Here is a 15121-nt window from a genome sequence, read left to right as displayed (position 1 = left end):
TCCCCGGTTAACAGGTTTTAGCTGTTAGATTTTAGCTGCAAAATCTTTGCTTTAAATCTGGGGTGGTGCTGATCTGTTCTTTGAGGCAATTTTTAACTTTGCAAATTTATACCATCGGGTAATTTCAGATAAATGATTAATCCAGTTCAAACCAAATCTTTGGTGCGAAATATAATTTTTTTGGGAATCATTTGCTGAACAATGTTAAACTGAAGCTGTTGCAGACACTAATATGCAATGTCAATTTGTGCAAATAATATACAACATTAATATTTAGAGACAATAATATACAATGCCAATCTGTTCAGATGTATTATACAATGTTAATCTGTACAGATACTAACATGCAATGTCAATCTGTGCAGACAATAATATACAACCTCAATTTGTGCAGATAATATACAATGTCAGTCTTTGCAGATACTATTATATAATATTATTAATATTATACTATTATATAATGTCAATCTGCGCAGATAGTAATATACAAAGTCAACCTGGGCATCAAATAGCTGAATGAAAATTGAGTAGGCCAAAAAAATCACACTTTTTATTTTGCATTAACCACCAATATATTTTGCTGATGCCACAAATCTTCTATGGAATGTTAGAAATTTTGACTTGTTTCGCTTTTTGTCCTTACTCCTACATGACACATCACTGCACACTCTATTAGTAGTGCATTCTGTGAAGTGCTTAGAAATATTTCCGTGATACAAGGTGCATGGATTTCTTTCATCATTCTACTTATTTACAAAGAAGCAGAATGGTACGTTCAAAGGCAAATTCAATCTGTTTGTGACTGCCCAACAAACTTAATGGGTCAAGCGGGAACATTACTTCTGTAAAAATTACATGTCATTGTTCAAGTATATTTTTCCCATTAGGATCAGGAATTTTTTTATCCATCACCAGATCTTCAAAAATCTAACTCTGTCAGCAATCTAAGGCTGTTAAAATGTAAGTTTCACACCATTTATTCACTACTGCTTCATTTCCCTCCTCCTTATTTCACATTCGTTACAACCTTGGTGTTGCTCTGCACTATTGGCTTGGCCATTCACCAAACCTCCCAATATAACAATTGGAAGCCAGCCAGAAAGGAAATTACACATGCTGAGAATACCACCTATAATGGAAATATGTTTCAGCCAAAGTTTAATTTAGTTCAGTATTGTCTAACTGTTTAGGTATTTTGAATGTTTAATGAATTCATACAGTTCCATTACAGATTCCAACATCGCTTGTATTTAGTAATTTTGCTTCCCATTGAACAGTGCCTTTGAAGCAAAAGATACTTTGTTTCACAGCCAACATCCATAAGCTCTGAATTTCTTCAGCTTAGATAGAATCTAATGTAATGTTTCAGGGAACACATTCTTTGTGGAACATTTGGATTCAGTTTTAGGGATGAAATGTTTGGTTGACACTCTGCTTTCGTTGGTAACTGGCTCACACCACAAAAAATCATCGGCCTCAATATTAAGCCCCACGATGGGTGAGAGAAGGTTGAAGAGGGTGGTTAAACTATCAATTGTGTGATCTGTGTTCCTAAGCTGCCATGCATGCTCCCATTGCCATATTCACAGTTATTTCGAGGCGACTGCGTAACCCATTATGGACAGTCAGGGTACTGCATTTATATATTTAAATCAGAATCCACAGTGCAATTGGAAGACTGATTTAAATTTCATTGCTGTACTAGTTTCCCGGGCCTAGAAAGCCAGGCAGTGAAAGGGAGGCAGAAGCTGCCAGCTCCACAAAATGCCTTTTCCAGCACTTCTTGTGGGCCAACTGGAGCAGGAATAATCCCTCAGCCACTCAATGGAAGCCTTCATATTATCATAAAAAATAAGAAGTAGGGCTAGGGGCAGCATTTCCTTGTTGGTGAGCAGGAGGGGGGGCGGGACCGACATGTAAAATGATGCACAGTGACATCGGGTGGGCGTCCCGACATCCTTGCGCGCCATTTAGATTTTCAGTTCGGCGGGCACGCAGCTGGGTCAGCTGCGCACCCGCCAAGCTGTCAAAGGCCTATTAAAAAGTAATTAAAGCATTTACATGAGCTGCCCATCCAACCTTAAGGTTGGCGGGCAGACAAAGAGCCCAAGCGGCCTTTGCATATTTCAAGGAACCTCATCCACGGGCGGGATGAGGTTTCATGAAGTGTTTAAAAAATCAGTAAAATTTTATCCAAAATTTCATTAACATGTCCCAGCTCATGTGACACTGTCAAAAGTTTAAAAATCCTTTATTTAAAGGTTTAACACTGAAACAAATCTCCTCAAGGCACCTCCGTGCCTCAGGGAGATCTCTGTGCTCTTTTGCGTGCATGCGCACAGGGAGCGCTCAGCACTTCCGGGCATGCATCACGATGGGCGGGCCTTAATTGGCCTGCCCACGTAAAAGGTGGCAAGGACCCAATTGTGGGCGCCGATTGGGTTCATGCCTGCCCCCGCCAGCCCAAGCACAACCGCCCCCCCCACCCCCCCTCCTACCGTGATGGGGGAAAATATTCTGGCCTAGGTAATTCAGCCCATTGAACCTGGTCCGCCATTGTGGCTGATCTGATTGTGGCTTTAACTCCACTTCATTCCCTTGTAGGTCAAAAATCTATCTAACTCGGCCTTGAATATATTCAATGATCCAGCCTCCACTGCTCTCTGTGAAGAGAATTCCAAAGACTAACCACCCTCTGAGAGAAGAAATTCATCCTCATCTCAAATAAAGGGAGACCCTTTATTTTAAAACTGTGCTCCCTTGTTCTAGATTCCTCCACAAGGGGAAACATCCTCTCAGAACCTATTCTAACTCCCTCATAATCTTGTATGTTTCAATAAGATCATCTCTCATCCTTCTAAACTTCAATGAGTATAGGCCCAACCTGCTCAAGCTATCCTCTTAAGACAACCCTTTCATACCAGAAATCAACCTAGTGAACCTTCTCTGAGCTGCTTCCAATAGGCATTTGATACAGTGCCACACAACAGACTCGTGAACAGAATTATTGCTCATGGAATCAAAGGGAAAGTAGCAACATGGATACGAAATTGAATGACAGGAAACAAAAGTAGTGGTTAACGGATGTTTTTTGGACTGGGGAAAGGTTTGTAGTGGAATTCCCCGGGGGAGCAATGTTGGGACACTTGCTTTTCCTGATAACCTAGACCTTAGTGCGCAGGGTACAATTTCAAAATTTGTAAATGATATGAAATCTGGAAGCATTGTGTATGTGAGAAGGATAGTGTAGAGCTTCAAGAGGACATAGGCAACCTGGTGGAATGGGCAGACAGTGGCAGAAGATGTTCAATGCAGAGAAATGAGAAGTGATTCATTTTATTAGGAAGACCATGGAGAGATAGGGCAGAATCTTGCCCTTGGATGGCGGGCAGGCCCCACTGGTTTGGCAGTGGGCGGGCAGCCAACCTCTGCCACTGAAATGGGGCCCACCGCCATTTTAAGTGGGCGGGCCAATTAAGGCCCACCCAACGGCATCCCTGATGGGAAGTGCCTTGCACTCCCCGTGTGGGGGGGGAGAGGTGAAGGGAATCCCCAGCTGTCAAAGTGTGCTCTTTTGCACATGCGTGCGAAAGAGCGCACTTCTTCCTGAGGCAAAGTCCTATCTCAGGGAGAATACTGACAGTGGTAAAATCATTAAAACTAGAAACATAAAAAAATTATTAACATGTCCCCCTCGTGTGACAATGTCTTGAAACTTCATCCCGCCAGTGGATGAAGTTTCATCAATAATCTGGAGCCCGCTGGGGCTCCTGGCCTGCCCGCCAGGCTTAAGGTTGGACAGCCATGTCTTTAATTACTGTAAATAGCCTGTCAATGGCCTCAATTGCTGATTTCACTGTCCGCACGCGTTCCTAAAAATTTAAGTGGGCCCGGACGACATCGGGGATTCCTCCCGATGTCATCCTGTGTCATTTTCCCCTTGGCAACCGGGCCCCGCCCCCAAATCACCGAGGGAAAAATCCTGGCCATAATATAAAATAAAGGATGCAACTCTAAAAGGGGTACAGGAGCAGAGGGTCTTGGGCGTATATGTGCATAAGTCATTGAAGGTGGCAGGACAGGTTGAGAGGGCAGTTAATAAAACATACATTATCCTGGGCTTTATTAATAGGGCATAGAGTAAAGGGGCACGGAGATTACTTTTGAACATGTGTAAGTCACTAGTTCAGCCTCAGCCAGAGTATTGCATCCATTTCTGGTGGCACTCTTTAGGAAAGATGTGAAGGCATTGGAGAGTTTGCAGAAAAGATGTACGAGAATGGTTCCAGGGATGAGGAACTTCAGTTATAAAAATAGATTGGAGAATTTAGGTCTGTTTTCCTTGGGGAAAAGAAGGCTGAGAGGAAATTTTATAAAGATATTCAAAATCATGAGGGGTCTGGACAGAGTAGATAGGGAAAAACTGTTCTTGCTCATGAAAGAATCGAGAATGAGAGGGCATAGATTTAAAGTAATTGGCAAAAGAAGCAATAGCAATATGAGGAAAGATGTTTTCACACAGCTAGTGTTTGGGGTCTGGAATGCCCTGCCTGAGAATATGGTGGAGGCAGGTTAAATTGTGGCATTCAAAAGGGAATTAGATTGTTATCTGAACAGGAAGAATGTGCAGGGTTAAGAGAGGAGGAGGGAATGGCATAAAGTGAATTGTTCATGCAGAGAACCATTGCAGAAACAAAAGGCCAAATGGCTTCCTTCTGAGATGTAACAATTCTGTGCTTCCAACGCAAGTATATCCCTCCTTAAATAAGGAGACCAAAACTCTACACTGAACTTGAGGTGTAATCTCATCAGTACCCTGTACAGCTGTAGCAATATCTCCCTACTTTTATACTCCATCCCCCCGCATTAAAGGCCAACATTCCATTTACCTTCTTAATTACCTGCTGTGGCTGCAGGCTAACTTTTTTGTGAATCGTGTACAAGGACATCCAGATCCTTCTGTACCGCAGCATTCTACGGTCCTTCTCCATTTGAATCATATTCTGCTTTTCTATTCTTCCTATTGAATAACCTTAATTTCCTCCCATTATACTGCATTTGTTAAATTAGTGCCGACTCACTTAATCTGTGTGTCCAACAGGTGGATGTAATGTGTCTAGTTTGTGGGTGAAGAGAGTTAGCATGCTTTCTGCTGTTGTGTACTTGTTTGTTTCTCACTTTCAGCCTGCACTGCTTTCTAGGAGCAGTGCGAAAAAGAGCTTTGAACCAAATGTTTGTCTCTCCCTGTCAGTACACTGCTCCTTCAACGGCAAGTCATCAGCTGTGCCTCCTCAAGGCGACCCACGGAAAGTGGGTCCCTAGCGTGCCCAAGCTAAAGCTTCAGAGGAACATGGGTGAGGTTTGGCCCCCAGACATGTAGTGTGCATACCCTGGTCCTCATGAACCAAACTCCCAGCTATAGGGGAATATCTCCACTGCCTTTTGGATACCTCGGGAGAATTGAAAGCTAAGATCGGACAAAAATTCTGGAGTAGAGCCCAAAGGTGGTCTGATGTCTAAATATATCATCTTTCCAGCAACTTCTGCAACCAAGCCAGTGCCAAATCTACTGCTTTGCATTCCTTTGGACTTAACCGGCAAGGTTGACAGGGGGACCCAGAAGTTGCTATAAATTTGACTAAGGCCTGCGTCCTGGAGAGGACATTCTAGTTTTGCTGCAAAGCATTAACACAACATGGGGTCAGCAGTTACGAGTGATAAGTCCAACTTGATTGGTGACGTGAACAGGTGCTAAGGGCTGTCTCCGACAATATGAGGAACCATCATGTCCCACTGGTCAGCCACTATCTATCTCAAGTTGAGCAGCCCCCAACTAGTAAGATGCTGGCCCATCATGGTCCATCTGTTTCAATGGGTGTTTGGAGTTAAGAGTCACTGCTCAACAAGTGGATGGAATCCATCACACCAGGCAAACAAGCAAAACAAACAGAAAGAAGGAAGATGCCAACTCTTTGGCAAACTGGAACATCAGGACTATGTGTACAAAATTGATAGACAACTTGCAGCTGGCCATGTGTTTGACATGGAATTTCATAGACTGAATTTCAACATAGCTTCCCTACAAGAAATAGCAGATTACTGAAAGAAAACCATTACATGTTCATTTGGAAGGGGAAGAATACAGAGGAGCTGTGTGATCAAGTTGTAGGCTTTGCTGCAAATTAACTCATTACTCTCAATGATAGAACCCCCCACAAATGGTTCAGCATGTGTTCCTTCCATCTGCCTCATGAGTATCTATCCTCCAAATCTATGCTCTACTACAGAGGCAAAAGACCAGTTCTATGAGGACCTTGATTCTGCTATTAGCTGAATCCCTAAATCTGAACATCTTTGTCTACTGGGGCATTTCAAAGAAAGAGTGAGCACAGACCATGGGGCATGGTCCTTTCTGCCTAAGGCATCATGGCCTGGGAAAGAGAAGTGAGAATGGACAGAGAACACTTGAGCTTTGTTGCTACCACAAGCTTTGTGTAACTAGCACCTTCTTTCAGAACAAACCATGCCACAAGGTGTCCTGGAGAAATGCAAGATCAGGGCATTGGCACCAACTGAGTATGATCATCACTAGAATCTTTGAACAGCATTCTCAAAACAAGCAGCTGTAACAGCACTGACTGTGATACAGATCGCTCCCTGGTATGCATGAGGGTGAGGATACAACCCTTGAAGTGTTTTACATTCAGAGCTGAAATGCCGTCCTCATATCATTGTCAGCCACACTGTCTACCCAGATAAAAGCCTACAGTTCCTCAACTTGGTTGAACAGGTGGTCTCTGGAATTCCCACACAGTGTAGAAGTGAAGTGGAACATATTTTGAGCACCATCTACGATGCAGCGCTCCCCACATATGGGAAGCAAGAACTGAAAAATTGCTGACTTTTTCGAGGCTAACATCGCTGTGATGGAACCTGTCATTAATGACAATGACCGCTTGGCCCCAATTGCAAGAGGGATCTGAGTGAGATGACTCTGAACGCACTAAGAGTCGTCTGAAGCAAAGTCTAATAGACTGCTAGGCAATCTGCCAGTGACTACTGGCTGCAGCTTTTCCAGAATATCAGGTGTCCTTCGACACAGGGATGCTAGGGGCATGTATGAAGGGATCAAAAAGGCAACAGGCTCATCAGCAAAGAAAATGGCTCAGTTGAAAACAAAGGCAGGGGAGGTCATCACTGACTGTAGGAATGGTTAGACACATGGGTGGAACACTACCTTGAGTTGTACTCTAGAGAGAACACCGTCACCAAGGAAGATCTAGACACCATAGAAAGCCTGCCTGTCTTGGATGAGCTGGATATTGAACCCACAGTGGTTTGATTCAAAGTAATTGGCCCCAAGGCCTAGCTTCAGCTAACATGTCAAAGCAGCTGTCATATGTTCCATCAAGGTTCAGAAGTAATGGAGAAGAAAGGTTTATATAATGCACTGGAGAGAACTAGGATAGTGTTTAATAGTCATTAAATAAAAGAAAAAAACACACAAAAAAACAATGACCTTTTAAATACACAAAAAATGAACTTCTGTAGCACTTGAATTGAAACCTCTCAAAGTGCTTCACACACTGAATTATTTTAAAGTGCAATGGTTGCTGTAGGCAAAACACACAAGCTGCTGCGGGATGAATGACTGTTTAATCTATTCTTCTTGCATGTGAAATATTGGCTATCAGATCAGGTGAATCTTGCATTTTCTTTGGAATAGGGCAATATGAGATCGATCACGTTCATTTGAACAAGCATCTCTCTAATCATTTTAATAACATGAAAACACTTGGCGAAGTTAAAATCCTTGCAAGATGCTGGAGTTAAACCTCCTGAAAGAAATAAAGTTTCAAAATTCCAATATTTTTCAAATACATTTTGATAATAATTAAAAACCTAGAACAAAAATAACCAGCATCTGTTTAATGCTTCTGCTCCATACCACAGCTGCCCACTCCTACTTTGCATTATTAATTAACCTCAAATTCCATTCTTACAGAGGATGTAGACTGGGCAAATATTAAAAGGGCATTATGTGAATTCACAAGGTATTAGAATAGGGCAGAATCTTCAGGTCGGCGAGCAGGGGTGCAGCCTGCTCACCGACGTGTAAAGTGACACGCGATGATGCGGGCGTGCATCCCGACATCACCACACGTCCATCAGATGTTCAGTGGGCACGCACCAGAGTTGGCTGCACACCCACCGAACTGTCAAAGGCCTATTAAGGCAATTTAAAAATCAATTAACACACTTAACTGAGCTGTCCGTCCGGTTGGCGGGCAGGCGAAGAGCCCAGGTGGCCTTTGCATTTTTCATGAAACCTAATCCATGGGCAGGATGAGGTTTCATGAAGGATTTTAAAGTTTAATAAAATTTTTAAATAAAATTCATTGACATGTCCCAGCTCATGTGACACTGTCACATGAGGGGACATGTCTTAATTTTTTTTTGCCTTTATTAAAATTTTTAAACATCAAGTTGATCTCCCTGAGGTAGCTCTTTGCTCTAGGGAGATTTCTGCGCTCTTTCAAGCACATGCATGAAAGAGCGCAGGCCCTGACTCAGCCAACTCCCCCCGCCCACACAGGGAGCGCTCAGTGCTTCCAGGTGCGCGTCACAATGGGTGGGCGTTAATTGGCCTGCCCACGTAAAATGGCGGCACGTAGCTGATTGCGGGCGGCGATCGGCTGCGCGCCCGCCCGCTCCCACCCAGCACCCCCCGACGGGGAGAAAATTCTCCCCATAAGCGACAATTTGAGAATGCATTGGAGATATAAATGCCTTTATGTGAACAAAGGCCTTGTAAGTTCACTAGCACAATGTATATCTGTGTAAGAACATGTGGACAGTAGCTCTTTCACACAGATGAAATTCAGTAAATGACAGCCAACAACAAAAAAAGTACAACCTGAATGCCAGAACTTAGACATTGGGAACAATCCAAGTAAATCCATTTGTTTTTGGAATACAGTCATTTGCGCACATACATATAACAGTTCTTTTGACATGTCCAAACCCATTACAAATTCATGCATAGGGAGCTCTTCTAACACTAGCTGTGTGTCAGGTAATTGCCTATTATTAGATCAACAGCTTACTTGCGGGCCTAACTGCAGTCTGGCTCTTATCCAGCTTGGTTAGCTGCTATGAAGAACTATTCCCAACTAATCCCCCGCATAGGCCAAAATTTGTTTCTTTATTATATGCTTGCCTATAAAAAAAATAAAGAAAATTTAACTAAAGTGACTTTTCACTTATCTGCCAGGGGTCTGTACATCTTCAGGGGATAACGTGCATCAAACACAAATCAAAATGACATACATTCCATTTTATGGAAAATAAATGTTTCCAGACCTATGGCTAGCAGGGATATGTTTCAAACAACACGTCTCCGACACTGGCAACTTGTTAACATTCACAAACAGCTGTGCTGTCCATCATTCTTTCTTTTCTATAAGGGCATTCTGAAAAGCCCAGCATGTCCTGTATAACAGAACCCTGTGGAAGCAAAAATATTAAGTATTTTAATCTTGTGTTATTCTTGGACATGCACATACAAATCTGCTGGAGTCCCAAAGGGTTCAAATCATTAATATGGCTTGATAGGATGAATTTGTGTCTTCATAACATCCCATTTTATTTAATACTTCAGGTCGCCCTGACAGTCTATCCCAATAGATCTTACGTAGTGCTGACTTAGCCATTCCCAGCTGAGGCAACAAATGGGTCACTACAATTAGCTTCAGCACCTCTAGGCTAAGGAAGAAGGGAAAGAAAATAGCCAAATTTCTCATTTCTAATTGTAATGCAGGGATTTCTGCTGGAAAGAGAACTGAATTGGGCTTGGCTGCAGCTGAATCAATTTGTCAAAGGAATGGGTGATTCTCACTATCTATACTCACATGTAAATAATGGGTACTTCAATGAGGTATGGAGGGCTACCAGCACATTTGGAGCTATTTCCCACTGAGAGTCAGAGCTTTCGGAAAGAAGGAAGAACATTAAGAAAGGTTACCAAGCAATATTTGTCAGGGAAATATGCCCAAGATGTAACACAAGTCTCTGAAAACCAAATTACAAGGGAGAAAAGCTAAGAGTTTTACTGAAGAAAACAGTTCTTGTGACTTCCTGGTTTTGTGAAATTTTAGTGATAATCCTTAATCTTCCTGAATTTTTAGTACTTTCTTTTAATATCAATATCATGTCATTTAATGTACATTGATACTTTCATTTAAATTAGTTGATCCATTTAGCTGACCTGAAATCCATGCTTTATGTTCATCAAACAATCACCAGTACTGTCAATCACTGTTAGATCAACCATATGGCACTTTGTGACTGAGAAACTAGGGGTCCAGTATTGCCTAATTGGTCTGTGCCTGATTTATCCCAATTTTGTTGATTTGGTTTAATTGGTTTCACCTAAAAGATTATTGCCTAATTGGTAGCGGGCTGTTGTTTTTAAATGAGCACTTGCAGGAAAACATCAACCTCCATTCACAAAAATTCCAATTTCTAAAATAACAAATAATGGTAGTGCGCTGAAACCTGATCATTATCATAATTTCAAAACACCGGAGCATTTTTTATTAATTCCTTTGAAATGTACACACTACTCTAATAACATAGTTTAATGTCATAAATAGATCCCAACCTGCTACCATTAACCTGCAAACAAATTCACCTGAACCTTTTATCACTTAGTCTAGTGGTGAATAGCCTCATCACTTGCATTGAAAATATGTTAGCATGTGTATAGCTCTGATCAGGCATTTTTATTCATTCTTGCAGCCTTCTGTTCTTTATTTGTTGTCTGCATAGTGTTAAGTTCCCCCTTTTTCAATTATTATACTTTAAATTTAATTTTGTTTCACTTCCTTAGCTGGTAGGTCGGATACATCCTATTAATATTGGCCCTGCTTCTCTCTTCATGCTTCCTTGTTATACCTGGAGTCCATTTGATTGGCAGACTGGAATATGAACTTAATTGCTTACTGTTGTTTAATAGCTAGAACTGTTTCTAGCACTGCTGGTTTCACTCTCTATGCACAAGTAATATCTTCCCACATGCCTTGGAAAGCGACCAAACTACAGGGTAACAATGCCAACTATCACAACATATCTAGGACTAAACAAACTGGCCTAATCAAAGTTCAACAGCTGCCAGCTGCTAATTTGGCACTAATACCAAATGAGCTGGCCCTTTAAAAAAAAAATTAAAATCTCGCCATATTCCTTAGAGAAATTTAACTGTTTTGAACTGTTTTAAAACTGGCAATATGAGAGCTTGCATAAAGCCAATAAATATTAGGTCGAATGGCCCAGAGTGATTAATGCTACATTTTTAGCTCTGAAAATTGGTACCGGCCCAAACATGGGAAACTAGAAAGCCAGAGGCTAACTAATATAACACTGCCTTTTTAACTGAAGAGCTGGGTTCAAATTCAGTTGAAACAGAAATGATGAAATCCTCTTTGATGCAGGAATGGGAACCATAATGAGTTAGATCATTGTTCTATCACTTCATAAGTCCAATCCAGGAGGAGAAGATAATAATATTTTCCTTATGACAACCTCCTAATGGATTATAATGTCACATTGAATTGTGGGACAATGGAATGAGGCTGCAGGGCAAGGTCTTTCACACAGTGACCTCCCAGTGTTTACCACAGTACCACGGCAAGAACAACCTCAAGATATTTTCCATTTATTTAATCACCAAATTCAAAGCATAAATCAACTTTAATTTCTTATTATTTAAAACCTTTGTAGAAGAAAATTAGAAGAATGAATGGATTTGAATTTATAAATAAATTAGACTGGAAACTTGGTTTCACATTATTAAAATATATAGTAATATATGCCTGTCATTCACAGGAGACTACATCACAGTAGGCAGCCTTAGACTATTCTAATGAGAAGTCAATGTTTTAAGAATTAATTTGCATTCCTATTTTGTTACCCTACAGTAAGGCCAAATATCATTCACTCTCTTTTACCCCTTTGTTCTGTATTTTTCCTCCATTTTTTTCTTGGCAGGGTCCTTACTCTCAGCTGGGAGAATAACATGGTTCCCATGACCAAACTAAATGCTGTTCTTTGATTAACAGGCAAGAAACCTGATACAGGCAGTGTGTGCCAGGCAATTTTGATTCTGTCACTTTTACCCTATGAGCATCTTGCTAACCTAAAGTGCTTTACCTTGCAAGCAGGTTGGGAATGGTGAACTTACCTGGGTGAAGGTGTCAAGCTTAACACAAGCAGCTCTAAGTCTTTGACTCAGGACCGTTTGGATTAGAGTCAAGCACCTGACTGCTTGAGCTGTCAGAGCAAAAATTGATTTTAGTTTGCGGAGGAGCTGGTGACATACTTTGAGTCAGTCCTGTGTTGTTTGCTGTTCTGTTCCTTTCATGTTAACCCTTAGGTTTCAGAGAGTGCTGTACAGCTTTCAAAATATCTGAACTGTCAGCATCTTGAGGTTTTTGGAGAATCTATAGTGGTATCCATTACATAAAAGTAGATCAATCTGAGAGACAACGGGGTGGCTTCTCTGATTTTAGATCTGACTTTTGAGTGCAATGTTTGAAAATATCTACAAAAATAATCATGCCACAAAAATCTACTTTTCTAAAATCGATGTTCATTCCTTTCACTTACGCCTGTGCCTTTTGTGGCATTCAATTCACGGTAGATTTTCATCTTCACCGTTTGGACAGTAAACTGACAGAATTCACTAGTCCTTAATAAAACCCATCTATTGAAATGAAGACAAAATCAGGCAGGTTCTTTAAAGGGCAGAACATCCACTGCTCATGAAATTAAGACAAAAATCTACCCCAATAGTTAAGATTTCAACGATTTATATTATCTAAAGAACAAATATCCTAATTCAAGCCTTGATACCTCCTGTACTGCCCTTGTTTCGATTTGGATCTTTTAAAATGTATCAACCTTATACTAATGGAGATAAGGGTCAATAAACTTTTTATCCTCTTTAGCAAAAAGAGTTTTGTAGTTTTATTTAACTGAGATAATGGAAAATGTATTATTATTATTGCTTATAGATGGATCAATGGCTCCAAACATTGATGTTTGAATGGATAGTGCCATACAGTGGCTGGCTTCAGGCTGCCTGACATAGTTCAGTAGCCAATCCATTCTCTATCTCAGCCAGGGGAGGCTACAAGCAAAGCTGAAGTGCTTGCATGCAAGAAGATGAGGAAACCAGCCTGGCGAATATGCTAGGCAAAAAAAGAGAACAGCAGATTTCAAGGGCAGGCAGACGTGGGAGGGGAGGAACAGCTTGGATGCTCAACACTGCCATGCTTGCAGCAGACTGTGTGAAAGCTCATGTTCCCTGTCGTCTTAAAGTTGTAATGGAGAAATTTCTTTCCCCAGAGAATAGTTAGAACATGGAAGTCCCAATCACATGAAGTAGCTGAGGGGAATCACATAAGCATATTTAAAGGAAAGCTATGTAATTACAAGAGGGGGAAAGGAATAAAAGGATATGATGACAGGGTTAGATGAAGAAGGGTGGCAGAAGGCTCTTGTAGAGCATAAACACTGGCATTGACTTGTTGAGTCGAATGGTCTGTTTCTGTGTTATAAAATTCTATGAAATTCCAGGTATACTTAGAGAGAAAAATGGGGAAATTGAAGGGTGAAGCTGGTACAGAGGCTGGTACAGAGGAGCATTATTGGAGGTATGGGAAGAGCTGATTTCATTTTTTTGCATTCATTGCCATGGCCAGCATTTGTTGCCAAACCCTAATTGCCTTTGAGTAGGCTTTTGCAAGCCAACTCCTTGAACCAATGCAGTCCATGTGGTGTAGGTACACCTACAATGCTGTTAGGAAGGGAGTTCCAGGATATTGACCCAGCCTCAGTGCAGGAGCAGTGATATAATTTCAAGTCAGGATGTTGTGTGGCTTGGAGAGAAACTTGCAGGTGGTGCTGTCCCCATGCATCCTTGTCCTTATGGGTGATAAGAGTTACAGGTTTGGAAGGTGCTGGCAAAGGAGGCTCTGGCCATCCTGCCAGGCTGGAAGCGTAATGAGGCACAGGGAAGCCAGACATAAAGAGGTAATTTAAAAAAACCATCAAATTCCATATCCTCCAATTTGTTAACGCTATTTTTTGTCTTGTGATTCTTGTTCTTCCAGGAATCCCTGAAATTCTCCTTCCTTTCAAGCTCATCTACCTTTGAAACCTCAAGGTCACCTAGTTCACCCCCAGAAACGGAGCACCCAAGCCTCACTATAGCAATGTCTCCATTTACAAGCATCTTTGTGTCTACAATGAAGACAAATGTCTCCCAGAAGTGAAAAGGAACAGGACCATGTTTGCTTAGCTGACCTGCAACCTTGTCAGACACTCCCTGCACTGTGCAACATGTGATTCGAGGGCCTGTCCACATTGATTTTATCTTAACACAACACAGCTGTCTCCTTTGGGAGAGCACATCTATCTCAGGGTGTTTAACAAAACAACATGCAAAAAAGTTGTGCTGATACCTATGTATTAAATTTGGAAAACTTATTATTGTTCTGTAGGGCCAAGGAAGATTTTAATTCTTCAGAAGATATTCTGTAAATACTTTAATTTTTGTTACTAAATTATAAATTTATGCTTAGCTCTTTGGAGCATTACATTACTTCTGTAGCTTGTGGCATAAGCTGTTTTGTCTATTCTTATAAAGATTGTGTTGTGCTAATTAATCCTAATTATAAAAAAAATGCTTAGAAATAATTATTAAAATAAAATGCTTCACTTTATTATATTAAGGAGTTGTGCTGCTAATATATTGTCATTGAAGGGGAGGCTCCCAAGTCCTGTGAAAATAAAACAAGAATATAATTATTTAAGAAAATGAAAGAAAGCCTCGGTGCCTGATTGCATGTACCTGAATTTTTTTTTTCAACTTTCTTTCAACAGTTAGATGTTCTCACACTTCATATTCTAGAGGCTTTTCACTTAACAGCCATTCTTCTCCATGCTGGACTGAGTATGGGCAACAGTTCAGGGATTTAAATTGATGAATGTGTGTGGAGCAGTGAAACAAATAAACCGCATGCAGATCAGGTTGCCAATTTCCATTAGCTTATGTCTG

At 41.1% G+C, this 15121-nt stretch overlaps 1 long non-coding RNA gene across 1 annotated transcript in view; it reads left to right on the top strand.

Moving 5' to 3' along the window:
• The window catches only part of LOC121282243, a 39179-nt gene extending 24293 nt beyond the window's left edge, over nucleotides 1-14886 (top strand). Inside the window, exon 3 of the long non-coding RNA XR_005944025.1 lies at nucleotides 14175-14886. This is a non-coding gene — a long non-coding RNA (uncharacterized LOC121282243). The remainder of the gene's footprint in view (nucleotides 1-14174) is intronic.
• Nucleotides 14887-15121: the final 235 nt, after the last annotated feature.

Source organism: Carcharodon carcharias, chromosome 9, assembly GCF_017639515.1.
Source record: "Carcharodon carcharias isolate sCarCar2 chromosome 9, sCarCar2.pri, whole genome shotgun sequence".
Classification (NCBI taxonomy): domain Eukaryota; kingdom Metazoa; phylum Chordata; class Chondrichthyes; order Lamniformes; family Lamnidae; genus Carcharodon; species Carcharodon carcharias.
Note: the sequence above shows the minus strand (reverse complement) of the source record. Positions and strands in the feature narration are given on the sequence as shown.